Source organism: Haliotis rubra, unplaced genomic scaffold (genome assembly GCF_003918875.1).
Source record: "Haliotis rubra isolate DU_JTF1 unplaced genomic scaffold, ASM391887v1 Scf677, whole genome shotgun sequence".
Classification (NCBI taxonomy): domain Eukaryota; kingdom Metazoa; phylum Mollusca; class Gastropoda; order Lepetellida; family Haliotidae; genus Haliotis; species Haliotis rubra.
Window position 1 is genome coordinate 563,898 of NW_025767387.1, and position 14,665 is coordinate 578,562.

A 14,665-nucleotide genomic window follows, 5' to 3' on the forward strand; every position below is an offset into this window, starting at 1 on the left:
GAATGAAATAGATTCTTTTGCTTAAGTATATAGCTTGACACATACACATTCAAGGTATAGAGCTTGAAAACCTCCCTGGAAAAACAATCATCTGAAAGTGACTTTGAAGGGGAAAAGTTTGGAAGTAAAATTTCTATTTTTGGTTTGTTTTTAAAGGGAGAGCGCGAACGCAGTCCCCACACTTATAAATTGCGCACCCGAGTCGTCCACATTTGGGACGATCGCAGGGGTCAACCAAGCCGATGTGCAATGGAAAGGTCTCGCCCCGGGCCCACAGCCTTGCGGATCACTGTAAAGCCTGTGCCAGGTAAGTATGCTTTTCCCTGGCCGCAGTTTTCATTTACATCATCCTGGCTTCACCCCACTCGGGTGTCTGTTAAACAACGCTTCACATATATTCCATGACAGGTTTCTTGTTCATACTGTTTAATGTACAGGACACTACATTAGCACATTCACTTTATGAAAAAATACTGATAGAGAAAACCACACAGAACGGGGTTTATTTACATTTAAGCTGTATAAACGCTCTCCTCATGTCCGGGACGCAGGGGAGACAACTTGACAGTCAAAACACAACTGGCTCTCAATGGGATCCCATCTGAAATATATTCAAGTCAGAGTTGAATGAAATAGATTCTTTTGCTTAAGTATATAGCTTGACACATACACATTCAAGGTATAGAGCTTGAAAACCTCCCTGGAAAAACAATCATCTGAAAGTGACTTTGAGAGGGGAAAAGTTTTGAAGTAAAATTTCTATTTTTGGTTTGTTTTAAAAGGGAGAGCGCGAACGCAGTCCCCACACTTATAAATTGCGCACCCGAGTCGTCCACATTTGGGACGATCGCAGGGGTCAACCAAGCCGATGTGCAATGGAAAGGTCTCGCCCGGGCCCACAGCCTTGCGGATCACTGTAAAGCCTGTGCCAGGTAAGTATGCTTTTCCCTGGCCGCAGTTTTCATTTACATCATCCTGGCTTCACCCCACTCGGGTGTCTGTTAAACAACGCTTCACATATATTCCATGACAGGTTTCTTGTTCATACTGTTTAATGTACAGGACACTACATTAGCACATTCACTTTATGAAAAAAATACTGATAGAGAAAACCACACAGAACGGGGTTTATTTACATTTAAGCTGTATAAACGCTCTCCTCATGTCCGGGACGCAGGGGAGACAACTTGACAGTCAAAACACAACTGGCTCTCAATGGGATCCCATCTGAAATATATTCAAGTCAGAGTTGAATGAAATAGATTCTTTTGCTTAAGTATATAGCTTGACACATACACATTCAAGGTATAGAGCTTGAAAACCTCCCTGGAAAAACAATCATCTGAAAGTGACTTTGAGAGGGGAAAAGTTTTGAAGTAAAATTTCTATTTTTGGTTTGTTTTTAAAGGGGAGAGCGCGAACGCAGTCCCCCACACTTATAAATTGCGCACCCGAGTCGTCCACATTTGGGACGATCGCAGGGGTCAACCAAGCCGATGTGCAATGGAAAGGTCTCGCCCCGGGCCCACAGCCTTGCGGATCACTGTAAAGCCTGTGCCAGGTAAGTATGCTTTTCCCTGGCCGCAGTTTTCATTTACATCATCCTGGCTTCACCCCACTCGGGTGTCTGTTAAACAACGCTTCACATATATTCCATGACAGGTTTCTTGTTCATACTGTTTAATGTACAGGACACTACATTAGCACATTCACTTTATGAAAAAATACTGATAGAGAAAACCACACAGAACGGGGTTTATTTACATTTAAGCTGTATAAACGCTCTCCTCATGTCCGGGACGCAGGGGAGACAACTTGACAGTCAAAACACAACTGGCTCTCAATGGGATCCCATCTGAAATATATTCAAGTCAGAGTTGAATGAAATAGATTCTTTTGCTTAAGTATATAGCTTGACACATACACATTCAAGGTATAGAGCTTGAAAACCTCCCTGGAAAAACAATCATCTGAAAGTGACTTTGAAGGGGGAAAAGTTTTGAAGTAAAATTTCTATTTTTGGTTTGTTTTTAAAGGGGAGAGCGCGAACGCAGTCCCCCACACTTATAAATTGCGCACCCGAGTCGTCCACATTTGGGACGATCGCAGGGGTCAACCAAGCCGATGTGCAATGGAAAGGTCTCGCCCCGGGCCCACAGCCTTGTTTTTTTTTTTTTTTTTTTTTTGTTTTTAATAAAGTTTATTCCCGTTAACTTTTACAAACGCAGACAGTGCATATCAACCTTCTTTTCTAAGTCTTAAAATGAACCTATCACAGTTGTGAAAAGAAGGCTGCTAACATTTATAGTCTAAAGAAGAGAAATAGGAATTATGATTTGTCACATTTAAAACATAGTGTCTCTTATGTCACATAGTACTTAAAGTCTTTCACATTGTAGGTACATGCTCTCAGAATCACAATCTGTTTTCCTCTTTCTTTCAATTCTGTCTCTATACGTTCCTTAATTATCACTAACTCCGAATCTGTCCTTCCTGTTAACTGTTTCAAGTAGTTATCCACGTCTGTTTCATTCACCTCCACTAATGGAGAGGAAGCTCCTTCAACTCTTGTAGCCCGTACTCTTATTACAGCTGTCTTCCTTTTTTGCTTAACCTGTTTCTGTTCCAGTCTAGTAGAGGGAGAAACCACAGCTGCTGTTCCTTCTGACACACTCTTCTTTCTCTTTTCTTTCAGGTTCCTTTCCTCATCTGATGTATCCTGAATCAAGGGCTGTTTCCTCTTTAGTTCTGAATCATCTGTCTTGTCCACTGCTGTACTGTCCTGTGACTTTATATCCTTCATCTCTGTCACTATGTCCTTGTTGTGCATATGTGAAACAGGTTCTTGTTGGCTGTGGACACTCTCCATATCTTCATCTCCATCAGAATCACTGAGTCTGTTATCCTGTGAAATGTTACTGTCCTTAACTGTTACAGCTGTTTGGTCCTTGTGCTCCTTATCTGTTGAAACTGTTCCAGGGCACTTTGATCGTACATGTCCAACACCTTGACACTTTAGACATATGGGCGCTCGTCCAGGAACTGTGATGAGAATTGACTGTTTGTCTCCAAACCTTACAATATGAGGAATATTGTCCTTTTCCTTGTCATTCACCTCCATTCGAACAATCCGAACACCTGAGAATACCTTGACATCGTCCACATCCACATATTCCCTGAACACATCCAACACGTTTCCAAAACTTGAAAAGTATTCCTTCAGAAAGTCAGAGTTCACTGTAGCATGAAGCCAGTGTATCCGCAAAGGAACTATGTATCGGCCAAACTCGTAGAACCACACTGTCTCATTGTCCAACACAACACTCTGTAACTCAGTCAGGCGCCTGGCTTCTTCTTCTGAGTCCATAGTAAGAAAAACTTGTCCTTGTTCAGTCTTCCATATCCCAGCAACATGATTCATAGAAAAGTCTGGTACACTTGACTTTAACAAAGCAATGTACTCAGGCACAGTAAACACTCTGGCCTTTGTGAATACCCGAACTGTCCTGTTTTCGACCTCCCTGTCAATAAATTCCTCTGGAATAGGTCCGGCGTTGACTGTAGCTGTATAGGACATGGTGAAGTGAGGGGAGACTACTTAAAGTCGCACAGTTTGAAGAACTGATACCCACTCGTAGACCTGTAAGCAAGAAAGGTTATACAAGGAACAAATCAAACTGGTAACATGAGACTTTTACCCCTCCAAAAACTGGAGATGATACTTCCTGTGGAGCACTGAAAGCCTGTGCCAGGTAAGTATGCTTTTCCCTGGCCGCAGTTTTCATTTACATCATCCTGGCTTCACCCCACTCGGGTGTCTGTTAAACAACGCTTCACATATATTCCATGACAGGTTTCTTGTTCATACTGTTTAATGTACAGGACACTACATTAGCACATTCACTTTATGAAAAAAATACTGATGGAGAAAACCACACAGAACGGGGTTTATTTACATTTAAGCTGTATAAACGCTCTCCTCATGTCCGGAACGCAGGGGAGACAACTTGACAGTCAAAACACAACTGGCTCTCAATGGGATCCCATCTGAAATATATTCAAGTCAGAGTTGAATGAAATAGATTCTTTTGCTTAAGTATATAGCTTGACACATACACATTCAAGGTATAGAGCTTGAAAACCTCCCTGGAAAAACAATCATCTGAAAGTGACTTTGAGAGGGGAAAAGTTTGGAAGTAAAATTTCTATTTTTGGTTTGTTTTAAAGGGAGAGCGCGAACGCAGTCCCCACACTTATAAATTGCGCACCCGAGTCGTCCACATTTGGGACGATCGCAGGGGTCAACCAAGCCGATGTGCAATGGAAAGGTCTCGCCCCGGGCCCACAGCCTTGCGGATCACTGTAAAGCCTGTGCCAGGTAAGTATGCTTTTCCCTGGCCGCAGTTTTCATTTACATCATCCTGGCTTCACCCCACTCGGGTGTCTGTTAAACAACGCTTCACATATATTCCATGACAGGTTTCTTGTTCATACTGTTTAATGTACAGGACACTACATTAGCACATTCACTTTATGAAAAAATACTGATAGAGAAAACCACACAGAACGGGGTTTATTTACATTTAAGCTGTATAAACGCTCTCCTCATGTCCGGGACGCAGGGGAGACAACTTGACAGTCAAAACACAACTGGCTCTCAATGGGATCCCATCTGAAATATATTCAAGTCAGAGTTGAATGAAATAGATTCTTTTGCTTAAGTATATAGCTTGACACATACACATTCAAGGTATAGAGCTTGAAAACCTCCCTGGAAAAACAATCATCTGAAAGTGACTTTGAGAGGGGAAAAGTTTGGAAGTAAAATTTCTATTTTTGGTTTGTTTTTAAAGGGGAGAGCGCGAACGCAGTCCCCACACTTATAAATTGCGCACCCGAGTCGTCCACATTTGGGACGATCGCAGGGGTCAACCAAGCCGATGTGCAATGGAAAGGTCTCGCCCCGGGCCCACAGCCTTGCGGATCACTGTAAAGCCTGTGCCAGGTAAGTATGCTTTTCCCTGGCCGCAGTTTTCATTTACATCATCCTGGCTTCACCCCACTCGGGTGTCTGTTAAACAACGCTTCACATATATTCCATGACAGGTTTCTTGTTCATACTGTTTAATGTACAGGACACTACATTAGCACATTCACTTTATGAAAAAAATACTGATAGAGAAAACCACACAGAACGGGGTTTATTTACATTTAAGCTGTATAAACGCTCTCCTCATGTCCGGGACGCAGGGGAGACAACTTGACAGTCAAAACACAACTGGCTCTCAATGGGATCCCATCTGAAATATATTCAAGTCAGAGTTGAATGAAATAGATTCTTTTGCTTAAGTATATAGCTTGACACATACACATTCAAGGTATAGAGCTTGAAAACCTCCCTGGAAAAACAATCATCTGAAAGTGACTTTGAGAGGGGAAAAGTTTGGAAGTAAAATTTCTATTTTGGTTTGTTTTAAAGGGGAGAGCGCGAACGCAGTCCCCACACTTATAAATTGCGCACCCGAGTCGTCCACATTTGGGACGATCGCAGGGGTCAACCAAGCCGATGTGCAATGGAAAGGTCTCGCCCCGGGCCCACAGCCTTGCGGATCACTGTAAAGCCTGTGCCAGGTAAGTATGCTTTTCCCTGGCCGCAGTTTTCATTTACATCATCCTGGCTTCACCCCACTCGGGTGTCTGTTAAACAACGCTTCACATATATTCCATGACAGGTTTCTTGTTCATACTGTTTAATGTACAGGACACTACATTAGCACATTCACTTTATGAAAAAATACTGATAGAGAAAACCACACAGAACGGGGTTTATTTACATTTAAGCTGTATAAACGCTCTCCTCATGTCCGGGACGCAGGGGAGACAACTTGACAGTCAAAACACAACTGGCTCTCAATGGGATCCCATCTGAAATATATTCAAGTCAGAGTTGAATGAAATAGATTCTTTTGCTTAAGTATATAGCTTGACACATACACATTCAAGGTATAGAGCTTGAAAACCTCCCTGGAAAAACAATCATCTGAAAGTGACTTTGAGAGGGGAAAAGTTTTGAAGTAAAATTTCTATTTTTGGTTTGTTTTAAAGGGGAGAGCGCGAACGCAGTCCCCACACTTATAAATTGCGCACCCGAGTCGTCCACATTTGGGACGATCGCAGGGGTCAACCAAGCCGATGTGCAATGGAAAGGTCTCGCCCCGGGCCCACAGCCTTGCGGATCACTGTAAAGCCTGTGCCAGGTAAGTATGCTTTTCCCTGGCCGCAGTTTTCATTTACATCATCCTGGCTTCACCCCACTCGGGTGTCTGTTAAACAACGCTTCACATATATTTCATGACAGGTTTCTTGTTCATACTGTTTAATGTACAGGACACTACATTAGCACATTCACTTTATGAAAAAAAATACTGATAGAGAAAACCACACAGAACGGGGTTTATTTACATTTAAGCTGTATAAACGCTCTCCTCATGTCCGGGACGCAGGGGAGACAACTTGACAGTCAAAACACAACTGGCTCTCAATGGGATCCCATCTGAAATATATTCAAGTCAGAGTTGAATGAAATAGATTCTTTTGCTTAAGTATATAGCTTGACACATACACATTCAAGGTATAGAGCTTGAAAACCTCCCTGGAAAAACAATCATCTGAAAGTGACTTTGAAGGGGAAAAGTTTGGAAGTAAAATTTCTATTTTGGTTTGTTTTAAAGGGGAGAGCGCGAACGCAGTCCCCACACTTATAAATTGCGCACCCGAGTCGTCCACATTTGGGACGATCGCAGGGGTCAACCAAGCCGATGTGCAATGGAAAGGTCTCGCCCCGGGCCCACAGCCTTGCGGATCACTGTAAAGCCTGTGCCAGGTAAGTATGCTTTTCCCTGGCCGCAGTTTTCATTTACATCATCCTGGCTTCACCCCACTCGGGTGTCTGTTAAACAACGCTTCACATATATTTCATGACAGGTTTCTTGTTCATACTGTTTAATGTACAGGACACTACATTAGCACATTCACTTTATGAAAAAATACTGATAGAGAAAACCACACAGAACGGGGTTTATTTACATTTAAGCTGTATAAACGCTCTCCTCATGTCCGGGACGCAGGGGAGACAACTTGACAGTCAAAACACAACTGGCTCTCAATGGGATCCCATCTGAAATATATTCAAGTCAGAGTTGAATGAAATAGATTCTTTTGCTTAAGTATATAGCTTGACACATACACATTCAAGGTATAGAGCTTGAAAACCTCCCTGGAAAAACAATCATCTGAAAGTGACTTTGAGAGGGGAAAAGTTTGGAAGTAAAATTTCTATTTTGGTTTGTTTTTAAAGGGAGAGCGCGAACGCAGTCCCCACACTTATAAATTGCGCACCCGAGTCGTCCACATTTGGGACGATCGCAGGGGTCAACCAAGCCGATGTGCAATGGAAAGGTCTCGCCCCGGGCCCACAGCCTTGCGGATCACTGTAAAGCCTGTGCCAGGTAAGTATGCTTTTCCCTGGCCGCAGTTTTCATTTACATCATCCTGGCTTCACCCCACTCGGGTGTCTGTTAAACAACGCTTCACATATATTTCATGACAGGTTTCTTGTTCATACTGTTTAATGTACAGGACACTACATTAGCACATTCACTTTATGAAAAAAATACTGATAGAGAAAACCACACAGAACGGGGTTTATTTACATTTAAGCTGTATAAACGCTCTCCTCATGTCCGGGACGCAGGGGAGACAACTTGACAGTCAAAACACAACTGGCTCTCAATGGGATCCCATCTGAAATATATTCAAGTCAGAGTTGAATGAAATAGATTCTTTTGCTTAAGTATATAGCTTGACACATACACATTCAAGGTATAGAGCTTGAAAACCTCCCTGGAAAAACAATCATCTGAAAGTGACTTTGAGAGGGGAAAAGTTTGGAAGTAAAATTTCTATTTTTGGTTTGTTTTTAAGGGGAGAGCGCGAACGCAGTCCCCACACTTATAAATTGCGCACCCGAGTCGTCCACATTTGGGACGATCGCAGGGGTCAACCAAGCCGATGTGCAATGGAAAGGTCTCGCCCCGGGCCCACAGCCTTGCGGATCACTGTAAAGCCTGTGCCAGGTAAGTATGCTTTTCCCTGGCCGCAGTTTTCATTTACATCATCCTGGCTTCACCCCACTCGGGTGTCTGTTAAACAACGCTTCACATATATTTCATGACAGGTTTCTTGTTCATACTGTTTAATGTACAGGACACTACATTAGCACATTCACTTTATGAAAAAATACTGATAGAGAAAACCACACAGAACGGGGTTTATTTACATTTAAGCTGTATAAACGCTCTCCTCATGTCCGGGACGCAGGGGAGACAACTTGACAGTCAAAACACAACTGGCTCTCAATGGGATCCCATCTGAAATATATTCAAGTCAGAGTTGAATGAAATAGATTCTTTTGCTTAAGTATATAGCTTGACACATACACATTCAAGGTATAGAGCTTGAAAACCCCCCTGAAAAACAATCATCTGAAAGTGACTTTGAGAGGGGAAAAGTTTGGAAGTAAAATTTCTATTTTTGGTTTGTTTTAAAGGGGAGAGCGCGAACGCAGTCCCCACACTTATAAATTGCGCACCCGAGTCGTCCACATTTGGGACGATCGCAGGGGTCAACCAAGCCGATGTGCAATGGAAAGGTCTCGCCCCGGGCCCACAGCCTTGCGGATCACTGTAAAGCCTGTGCCAGGTAAGTATGCTTTTCCCTGGCCGCAGTTTTCATTTACATCATCCTGGCTTCACCCCACTCGGGTGTCTGTTAAACAACGCTTCACATATATTTCATGACAGGTTTCTTGTTCATACTGTTTAATGTACAGGACACTACATTAGCACATTCACTTTATGAAAAAATACTGATAGAGAAAACCACACAGAACGGGGTTTATTTACATTTAAGCTGTATAAACGCTCTCCTCATGTCCGGGACGCAGGGGAGACAACTTGACAGTCAAAACACAACTGGCTCTCAATGGGATCCCATCTGAAATATATTCAAGTCAGAGTTGAATGAAATAGATTCTTTTGCTTAAGTATATAGCTTGACACATACACATTCAAGGTATAGAGCTTGAAAACCTCCCTGGAAAAACAATCATCTGAAAGTGACTTTGAGAGGGGAAAAGTTTGGAAGTAAAATTTCTATTTTTGGTTTGTTTTAAAGGGGAGAGCGCGAACGCAGTCCCCACACTTATAAATTGCGCACCCGAGTCGTCCACATTTGGGACGATCGCAGGGGTCAACCAAGCCGATGTGCAATGGAAAGGTCTCGCCCGGGCCCACAGCCTTGCGGATCACTGTAAAGCCTGTGCCAGGTAAGTATGCTTTTCCCTGGCCGCAGTTTTCATTTACATCATCCTGGCTTCACCCCACTCGGGTGTCTGTTAAACAACGCTTCACATATATTTCATGACAGGTTTCTTGTTCATACTGTTTAATGTACAGGACACTACATTAGCACATTCACTTTATGAAAAAATACTGATAGAGAAAACCACACAGAACGGGGTTTATTTACATTTAAGCTGTATAAACGCTCTCCTCATGTCCGGGACGCAGGGGAGACAACTTGACAGTCAAAACACAACTGGCTCTCAATGGGATCCCATCTGAAATATATTCAAGTCAGAGTTGAATGAAATAGATTCTTTTGCTTAAGTATATAGCTTGACACATACACATTCAAGGTATAGAGCTTGAAAACCTCCCTGGAAAAACAATCATCTGAAAGTGACTTTGAGAGGGGAAAAGTTTGGAAGTAAAATTTCTATTTTTGGTTTGTTTTAAAGGGAGAGCGCGAACGCAGTCCCCACACTTATAAATTGCGCACCCGAGTCGTCCACATTTGGGACGATCGCAGGGGTCAACCAAGCCGATGTGCAATGGAAAGGTCTCGCCCGGGCCCACAGCCTTGCGGATCACTGTAAAGCCTGTGCCAGGTAAGTATGCTTTTCCCTGGCCGCAGTTTTCATTTACATCATCCTGGCTTCACCCCACTCGGGTGTCTGTTAAACAACGCTTCACATATATTTCATGACAGGTTTCTTGTTCATACTGTTTAATGTACAGGACACTACATTAGCACATTCACTTTATGAAAAAATACTGATAGAGAAAACCACACAGAACGGGGTTTATTTACATTTAAGCTGTATAAACGCTCTCCTCATGTCCGGGACGCAGGGGAGACAACTTGACAGTCAAAACACAACTGGCTCTCAATGGGATCCCATCTGAAATATATTCAAGTCAGAGTTGAATGAAATAGATTCTTTTGCTTAAGTATATAGCTTGACACATACACATTCAAGGTATAGAGCTTGAAAACCTCCCTGGAAAAACAATCATCTGAAAGTGACTTTGAGAGGGGAAAAGTTTGGAAGTAAAATTTCTATTTTTGGTTTTGTTTTAAAGGGAGAGCGCGAACGCAGTCCCCACACTTATAAATTGCGCACCCGAGTCGTCCACATTTGGGACGATCGCAGGGGTCAACCAAGCCGATGTGCAATGGAAAGGTCTCGCCCCGGGCCCACAGCCTTGCGGATCACTGTAAAGCCTGTGCCAGGTAAGTATGCTTTTCCCTGGCCGCAGTTTTCATTTACATCATCCTGGCTTCACCCCACTCGGGTGTCTGTTAAACAACGCTTCACATATATTTCATGACAGGTTTCTTGTTCATACTGTTTAATGTACAGGACACTACATTAGCACATTCACTTTATGAAAAAATACTGATAGAGAAAACCACACAGAACGGGGTTTATTTACATTTAAGCTGTATAAACGCTCTCCTCATGTCCGGGACGCAGGGGAGACAACTTGACAGTCAAAACACAACTGGCTCTCAATGGGATCCCATCTGAAATATATTCAAGTCAGAGTTGAATGAAATAGATTCTTTTGCTTAAGTATATAGCTTGACACATACACATTCAAGGTATAGAGCTTGAAAACCTCCCTGGAAAAACAATCATCTGAAAGTGACTTTGAGAGGGGAAAAGTTTGGAAGTAAAATTTCTATTTTTGGTTTGTTTTAAAGGGGAGAGCGCGAACGCAGTCCCCACACTTATAAATTGCGCACCCGAGTCGTCCACATTTGGGACGATCGCAGGGGTCAACCAAGCCGATGTGCAATGGAAAGGTCTCGCCCCGGGCCCACAGCCTTGCGGATCACTGTAAAGCCTGTGCCAGGTAAGTATGCTTTTCCCTGGCCGCAGTTTTCATTTACATCATCCTGGCTTCACCCCACTCGGGTGTCTGTTAAACAACGCTTCACATATATTTCATGACAGGTTTCTTGTTCATACTGTTTAATGTACAGGACACTACATTAGCACATTCACTTTATGAAAAAATACTGATAGAGAAAACCACACAGAACGGGGTTTATTTACATTTAAGCTGTATAAACGCTCTCCTCATGTCCGGGACGCAGGGGAGACAACTTGACAGTCAAAACACAACTGGCTCTCAATGGGATCCCATCTGAAATATATTCAAGTCAGAGTTGAATGAAATAGATTCTTTTGCTTAAGTATATAGCTTGACACATACACATTCAAGGTATAGAGCTTGAAAACCTCCCTGGAAAAACAATCATCTGAAAGTGACTTTGAGAGGGGAAAAGTTTGGAAGTAAAATTTCTATTTTTGGTTTGTTTTAAAGGGAGAGCGCGAACGCAGTCCCCACACTTATAAATTGCGCACCCGAGTCGTCCACATTTGGGACGATCGCAGGGGTCAACCAAGCCGATGTGCAATGGAAAGGTCTCGCCCCGGGCCCACAGCCTTGCGGATCACTGTAAAGCCTGTGCCAGGTAAGTATGCTTTTCCCTGGCCGCAGTTTTCATTTACATCATCCTGGCTTCACCCCACTCGGGTGTCTGTTAAACAACGCTTCACATATATTTCATGACAGGTTTCTTGTTCATACTGTTTAATGTACAGGACACTACATTAGCACATTCACTTTATGAAAAAAATACTGATAGAGAAAACCACACAGAACGGGGTTTATTTACATTTAAGCTGTATAAACGCTCTCCTCATGTCCGGGACGCAGGGGAGACAACTTGACAGTCAAAACACAACTGGCTCTCAATGGGATCCCATCTGAAATATATTCAAGTCAGAGTTGAATGAAATAGATTCTTTTGCTTAAGTATATAGCTTGACACATACACATTCAAGGTATAGAGCTTGAAAACCTCCCTGGAAAAACAATCATCTGAAAGTGACTTTGAGAGGGGAAAAGTTTGGAAGTAAAATTTCTATTTTTGGTTTGTTTTTAAGGGGAGAGCGCGAACGCAGTCCCCACACTTATAAATTGCGCACCCGAGTCGTCCACATTTGGGACGATCGCAGGGGTCAACCAAGCCGATGTGCAATGGAAAGGTCTCGCCCCGGGCCCACAGCCTTGCGGATCACTGTAAAGCCTGTGCCAGGTAAGTATGCTTTTCCCTGGCCGCAGTTTTCATTTACATCATCCTGGCTTCACCCCACTCGGGTGTCTGTTAAACAACGCTTCACATATATTTCATGACAGGTTTCTTGTTCATACTGTTTAATGTACAGGACACTACATTAGCACATTCACTTTATGAAAAAAATACTGATAGAGAAAACCACACAGAACGGGGTTTATTTACATTTAAGCTGTATAAACGCTCTCCTCATGTCCGGGACGCAGGGGAGACAACTTGACAGTCAAAACACAACTGGCTCTCAATGGGATCCCATCTGAAATATATTCAAGTCAGAGTTGAATGAAATAGATTCTTTTGCTTAAGTATATAGCTTGACACATACACATTCAAGGTATAGAGCTTGAAAACCTCCCTGGAAAAACAATCATCTGAAAGTGACTTTGAGAGGGGAAAAGTTTGGAAGTAAAATTTCTATTTTTGGTTTGTTTTTAAAGGGGAGAGCGCGAACGCAGTCCCCCACACTTATAAATTGCGCACCCGAGTCGTCCACATTTGGGACGATCGCAGGGGTCAACCAAGCCGATGTGCAATGGAAAGGTCTCGCCCGGGCCCACAGCCTTGCGGATCACTGTAAAGCCTGTGCCAGGTAAGTATGCTTTTCCCTGGCCGCGCAGTTTTCATTTACATCATCCTGGCTTCACCCCACTCGGGTGTCTGTTAAACAACGCTTCACATATATTTCATGACAGGTTTCTTGTTCATACTGTTTAATGTACAGGACACTACATTAGCACATTCACTTTATGAAAAAAATACTGATAGAGAAAACCACACAGAACGGGGTTTATTTACATTTAAGCTGTATAAACGCTCTCCTCATGTCCGGGACGCAGGGGAGACAACTTGACAGTCAAAACACAACTGGCTCTCAATGGGATCCCATCTGAAATATATTCAAGTCAGAGTTGAATGAAATAGATTCTTTTGCTTAAGTATATAGCTTGACACATACACATTCAAGGTATAGAGCTTGAAAACCTCCCTGGAAAAACAATCATCTGAAAGTGACTTTGAGAGGGGAAAAGTTTGGAAGTAAAATTTCTATTTTTGGTTTGTTTTTAAAGGGAGAGCGCGAACGCAGTCCCCACACTTATAAATTGCGCACCCGAGTCGTCCACATTTGGGACGATCGCAGGGGTCAACCAAGCCGATGTGCAATGGAAAGGTCTCGCCCCGGGCCCACAGCCTTGCGGATCACTGTAAAGCCTGTGCCAGGTAAGTATGCTTTTCCCTGGCCGCAGTTTTCATTTACATCATCCTGGCTTCACCCCACTCGGGTGTCTGTTAAACAACGCTTCACATATATTTCATGACAGGTTTCTTGTTCATACTGTTTAATGTACAGGACACTACATTAGCACATTCACTTTATGAAAAAATACTGATAGAGAAAACCACACAGAACGGGGTTTATTTACATTTAAGCTGTATAAACGCTCTCCTCATGTCCGGGACGCAGGGGAGACAACTTGACAGTCAAAACACAACTGGCTCTCAATGGGATCCCATCTGAAATATATTCAAGTCAGAGTTGAATGAAATAGATTCTTTTGCTTAAGTATATAGCTTGACACATACACATTCAAGGTATAGAGCTTGAAAACCTCCCTGGAAAAACAATCATCTGAAAGTGACTTTGAGAGGGGAAAAGTTTGGAAGTAAAATTTCTATTTTGGTTTGTTTTTAAAGGGAGAGCGCGAACGCAGTCCCCACACTTATAAATTGCGCACCCGAGTCGTCCACATTTGGGACGATCGCAGGGGTCAACCAAGCCGATGTGCAATGGAAAGGTCTCGCCCCGGGCCCACAGCCTTGCGGATCACTGTAAAGCCTGTGCCAGGTAAGTATGCTTTTCCCTGGCCGCAGTTTTCATTTACATCATCCTGGCTTCACCCCACTCGGGTGTCTGTTAAACAACGCTTCACATATATTTCATGACAGGTTTCTTGTTCATACTGTTTAATGTACAGGACACTACATTAGCACATTCACTTTATGAAAAAATACTGATAGAGAAAACCACACAGAACGGGGTTTATTTACATTTAAGCTGTATAAACGCTCTCCTCATGTCCGGGACGCAGGGGAGACAACTTGACAGTCAAAACAC

At 42.9% G+C, this 14,665-nt stretch overlaps 20 non-coding genes and 1 pseudogene across 20 annotated transcripts; all 21 read right to left on the minus strand.

Moving 5' to 3' along the window:
* Positions 1 to 153: 153 nt before the first annotated feature.
* Positions 154 to 315, minus strand: LOC124257866. The gene has a single exon (XR_006893395.1). It is a non-coding gene; the product is annotated as a U1 spliceosomal RNA (small nuclear RNA).
* A 464-nt stretch (positions 316 to 779) lies between these two features.
* On the minus strand, positions 780 to 940 carry LOC124257880. Its single transcript, XR_006893409.1, has one exon. It is a non-coding gene; the product is annotated as a U1 spliceosomal RNA (small nuclear RNA).
* A 465-nt stretch (positions 941 to 1,405) lies between these two features.
* LOC124257882 lies at positions 1,406 to 1,569 on the minus strand. The gene has a single exon (XR_006893411.1). It is a non-coding gene; the product is annotated as a U1 spliceosomal RNA (small nuclear RNA).
* Positions 1,570 to 2,033: 464 nt separating this feature from the next.
* Positions 2,034 to 2,171, minus strand: LOC124257898 (annotated as a pseudogene).
* Positions 2,172 to 4,224: 2,053 nt separating this feature from the next.
* LOC124257867 lies at positions 4,225 to 4,386 on the minus strand. Its single transcript, XR_006893396.1, has one exon. It is a non-coding gene; the product is annotated as a U1 spliceosomal RNA (small nuclear RNA).
* Positions 4,387 to 4,851: 465 nt separating this feature from the next.
* On the minus strand, positions 4,852 to 5,013 carry LOC124257924. Its single transcript, XR_006893446.1, has one exon. It is a non-coding gene; the product is annotated as a U1 spliceosomal RNA (small nuclear RNA).
* A 464-nt stretch (positions 5,014 to 5,477) lies between these two features.
* Positions 5,478 to 5,639, minus strand: LOC124257925. Its single transcript, XR_006893447.1, has one exon. It is a non-coding gene; the product is annotated as a U1 spliceosomal RNA (small nuclear RNA).
* Positions 5,640 to 6,103: 464 nt separating this feature from the next.
* On the minus strand, positions 6,104 to 6,265 carry LOC124257926. The gene has a single exon (XR_006893448.1). It is a non-coding gene; the product is annotated as a U1 spliceosomal RNA (small nuclear RNA).
* A 464-nt stretch (positions 6,266 to 6,729) lies between these two features.
* On the minus strand, positions 6,730 to 6,891 carry LOC124257927. The gene has a single exon (XR_006893449.1). It is a non-coding gene; the product is annotated as a U1 spliceosomal RNA (small nuclear RNA).
* Positions 6,892 to 7,354: 463 nt separating this feature from the next.
* On the minus strand, positions 7,355 to 7,516 carry LOC124257868. Its single transcript, XR_006893398.1, has one exon. It is a non-coding gene; the product is annotated as a U1 spliceosomal RNA (small nuclear RNA).
* Positions 7,517 to 7,981: 465 nt separating this feature from the next.
* Positions 7,982 to 8,143, minus strand: LOC124257928. Its single transcript, XR_006893450.1, has one exon. It is a non-coding gene; the product is annotated as a U1 spliceosomal RNA (small nuclear RNA).
* Positions 8,144 to 8,606: 463 nt separating this feature from the next.
* On the minus strand, positions 8,607 to 8,768 carry LOC124257929. The gene has a single exon (XR_006893451.1). It is a non-coding gene; the product is annotated as a U1 spliceosomal RNA (small nuclear RNA).
* Positions 8,769 to 9,232: 464 nt separating this feature from the next.
* Positions 9,233 to 9,393, minus strand: LOC124257947. The gene has a single exon (XR_006893468.1). It is a non-coding gene; the product is annotated as a U1 spliceosomal RNA (small nuclear RNA).
* A 463-nt stretch (positions 9,394 to 9,856) lies between these two features.
* Positions 9,857 to 10,017, minus strand: LOC124257881. Its single transcript, XR_006893410.1, has one exon. It is a non-coding gene; the product is annotated as a U1 spliceosomal RNA (small nuclear RNA).
* Positions 10,018 to 10,481: 464 nt separating this feature from the next.
* On the minus strand, positions 10,482 to 10,643 carry LOC124257869. The gene has a single exon (XR_006893399.1). It is a non-coding gene; the product is annotated as a U1 spliceosomal RNA (small nuclear RNA).
* A 464-nt stretch (positions 10,644 to 11,107) lies between these two features.
* On the minus strand, positions 11,108 to 11,269 carry LOC124257930. Its single transcript, XR_006893452.1, has one exon. It is a non-coding gene; the product is annotated as a U1 spliceosomal RNA (small nuclear RNA).
* Positions 11,270 to 11,732: 463 nt separating this feature from the next.
* On the minus strand, positions 11,733 to 11,894 carry LOC124257871. Its single transcript, XR_006893401.1, has one exon. It is a non-coding gene; the product is annotated as a U1 spliceosomal RNA (small nuclear RNA).
* Positions 11,895 to 12,359: 465 nt separating this feature from the next.
* Positions 12,360 to 12,521, minus strand: LOC124257931. Its single transcript, XR_006893453.1, has one exon. It is a non-coding gene; the product is annotated as a U1 spliceosomal RNA (small nuclear RNA).
* A 465-nt stretch (positions 12,522 to 12,986) lies between these two features.
* Positions 12,987 to 13,149, minus strand: LOC124257908. Its single transcript, XR_006893431.1, has one exon. It is a non-coding gene; the product is annotated as a U1 spliceosomal RNA (small nuclear RNA).
* Positions 13,150 to 13,616: 467 nt separating this feature from the next.
* On the minus strand, positions 13,617 to 13,778 carry LOC124257872. The gene has a single exon (XR_006893402.1). It is a non-coding gene; the product is annotated as a U1 spliceosomal RNA (small nuclear RNA).
* A 463-nt stretch (positions 13,779 to 14,241) lies between these two features.
* Positions 14,242 to 14,403, minus strand: LOC124257874. The gene has a single exon (XR_006893403.1). It is a non-coding gene; the product is annotated as a U1 spliceosomal RNA (small nuclear RNA).
* Positions 14,404 to 14,665: the final 262 nt, after the last annotated feature.